Raw genomic sequence first — 3,262 nt, 5'->3', positions numbered from 1 at the left:
GTGCTCCCCCGGAGGCTGCCTCTGGCTGCGGGTCTCCCTTGACTAAGGTGGCCTTGTGCATGTGACTGGTGGCTCCTGGTGCTGTGACCTCCATCACTCTGATCCCTTGGCCACTGTGGAAAAGGGAAGTGTGACCAACTGCAGGCTCCTGGCATCCCCGGGCTCCACGGTGCCCTACCCTCACCCAAAGTCTTTTCCAAACACCACCCAAAGCATCCTGGTCCCGACTTGTTCCCTGTGGGGTCCTGGCCAATGCAGGCAGTTGGTACAAAGAGTGGCCCTGAAGACGATCCTCAGCAGGAGATCTGAGGGTCTTGCTAGACCCAAAGCAAACACCTTTTAAGGGGAGGGAGGGAGGGAGAAGGGGGGTAGGGGAGGGAGGGAGAGAGGGAGAGGGAGAGGGAGAGGGAGAAGGAGAGAGAGTGAGAAAGAGAGAGAGAGGGAGAGGGAGGGAGGAAGAGCAAGAGGGAGAGAGAGAGAGGGAGGGAGAGGGAGAGGAGAGACAGAGAGAGGGAGAGAGGGTGGGAGACAGAGAGAGGGAGAGAGAGGGAGAGAGGAGGAGAAAGAGAAACCCCATTCACAGCAAAGGAAGTGCACATGAGATCCCACTGTGAGGGGCTGGTGGCCAGCAGAGGGCAGGCCTGAGAGTCTGGAGGGCACTGGGAGCTGAGGGGCAGGGGGCCCAGACTCTAATGGAACCTGGGGACGCTTCCCCAGCTGCCCCAGCCATACCTGTGGCCACAGGGGTGTCCCGAGACCAGGTCCTAGAGGAAGAAGCGGGAGGCCTGGCTAGCAGAGGTCTTGGCAGTGTGCTGGTCAGGCTGGAATGCTGGAACGTGGCCAAGGCCTCACAACCCAGCAGGTGGCCAGGAATGACCAGGGGAACCCTCCAGAGGCCAGGGTGCCTGGAGTTCCTGTGTCCGCTGCCAGTGGAAGCAGCGCAGCTGGCTGAATGAAGTTGGCATGGTGGGGGCTAGCCACTGCCAGATGTGGAGAGAACGCAAACAGAAGGCGGGTGGCCCTGAGGGGCCGGGGCTCCCAGAGACAGAACAGCAGGCTGTGTGGTCCCCACGTACGCAGGGTCTGCGGAGGGGATGGAGGCTGGAGCCCACGGCTGGCTGGGGGCTGAGAACCCAGGGGGCTCTGCTGGAGGTCTGATGGCAGGGGAGGTGTGCAGAGCGGCCTCTGCTCCAAGCCCTGCAGCCCGAGCCCCAGGGGAGGAGAGGAAGGGGCGGAGATTCCCCTTTCCTCTGCCCTTTCATCCTGTCTGCGCCCTCAGAGAGTTGGAAGGCCGGCCACTTTGTGCCAATGACCCCAAGCCAATTTCTTCTGGAACACACTTGAAGACAGGCCCAGGAACAGCCCCTTACCAGCTACTTGTGTGCACTCAGGCCAAGTGGCCACCTGAGGCTCACCACCACAGTGGGGCTGGAGGAGGACTGTGGGCTGGACCTGTGGACGGCACAGAGGGCCGCCACTTTTATTCTATGCAGGTCCACCAGGAGTGTGGGAGGAGTTTCAGGGTCAAGGATGACCACCCTGTGGAGGCCAGCCAGTCTTCTTCACCCAGGCGGTGCTTGTCACTGGGCCATGTAAGGTGGCAATATTCTGAAAGTCACATTGAATGCCCAGGTCCTTAATAGCAAACAAGTCCACGCCTCTCTGTGGCTTCTAGTGGCTGCTGCCGCTCACCGGGCTCCGCTGTGTCTGCATGGCCTGGGGCATGTGCCTTCCCTCCCCCTTTTACCCCTTCTCTTTCCTTACATGGACACTTGTCACTGGATTTAGAACCCGTTAGATTCAGATCCCTGCCTACCATCTGCAAAGACCCTTTCTCCGATCTGGGTCCCGGTGGCTTACCTTTTGTGATCCTCCTGCCTCAGCCTCCTGAGTCACTGGGACCCCAGGTGGGTACCACCACACCTGACTTTCTCATGTTTTTAACTGAGAGAATCTTCATGTTTGACCATTTCTCTTAAAGAATTGATGATCATCAATAATTTCAATTATGTTAAAGTAAAATTAAAATTAATTGTTTTTGATATAATTTAAAAAAAATCAATAGTGGGGTGTTTTAATACGTCTCCTTTCCAGCTGTCTGCTTGCTGTCTTTGGACTATTTTAAGCTCCGCTGAAGGATTCCGTGTAAAAACTCGTAGGGCTGGGGAGCAGCTCGGTGTGCACAGGTGCCCAGCATGTGAGGCCCAGGGTTGCATCTCCAGCACCGAAACCCAACAAAGCCCTTCAGAGGAGCACTGAGGGCACCTCTTCCCCTTCCCCCAGGCCCCATACAGGTCAGGTGGGTACAGCATTGCCCGGGGGGGTCATAGTGCAGGTTTGGCCCCCAGATGTCAGGCTGGGGGTCTGGAGGGAGGAGGGAGGAGAAAGGGCCACTTGAGAGCCTATGCCACGGTGACTGTCCACGGCTGGAGTCTGGGTTGGAGTGGAACCGGCACTCTCTGAGCGTGGGTGTGTTACAGCTGTGCCTTCGTTGGAGCAGGGGGTCTGGTAGAGTCTTCCCAACACAGAAGCAGGAAACTGCATTAGGTTCTCACCACGGCCAAGGCCCCAGGGGTGTGAAAACAGGCACAGTTGCTCACCTGATTCCCTTGGGACTCAGTGCCCCCCCCCCCGACAAGCCACCGCACCCAAGGCTCCCCCAGTGCCCCTGACAAACCAGAGACAAGCAGAAGGACGGCAGGTGCAGCCGGGGTGAGGGGCTTAGCTCACCTGGGCGCAGACCTGACGCAGCCCCACGCCTTGGCGCCCAGGGACCTCCTGGCAGAGACTCAGCTGTGTGGCCCCCGTGCTGCTGCAGGGGCTTGGAGAAGGAAGGCTCTGGTGACACAGCCACCGTCCAGGAGTGTCCCTGACACTGGCTCCCTTCGGCCTCCCCCCTTGAGGTCAGGGTGAGGGTTTTGGCACTCTCAAGGGTGGCACTAGAACAGAAGACGTAACTCAGAAATGTACTGTGATTTTGAAAAGTCAACTTTATTTTATCCAAGTTGAGCATTTGAGCACTAGTCCTTCCTTACATTTTAATTAAGCTTGTGAGATGTGAGTTAGTAGGCCCTGGGTTGGTGTAAGTTAGTGTCGAGTGCCTTCAAATATTTTAAACTGGACACACACATTAAGCATAGTGATTTTATTAGTGAGTTCTCCAGTTATTTGATTAACAAGACAAAGCTTCCCAATAATCAAATTCTCTGAAAAATTAACCTTGTAAACATTGTGATTCTCAAGTTCTTTTAAATGTTCCAAT

Source organism: Marmota monax, unplaced genomic scaffold (genome assembly GCF_021218885.2).
Source record: "Marmota monax isolate L192 unplaced genomic scaffold, Marmota_monax_Labrador192_F-V1.1 WCK01_AAM20220418_F8-fsc00125, whole genome shotgun sequence".
Classification (NCBI taxonomy): Eukaryota; Metazoa; Chordata; class Mammalia; order Rodentia; family Sciuridae; genus Marmota; species Marmota monax.
The sequence above is the reverse complement of the archived record's forward strand: the minus strand, read 5'-3'. Positions refer to the sequence as shown.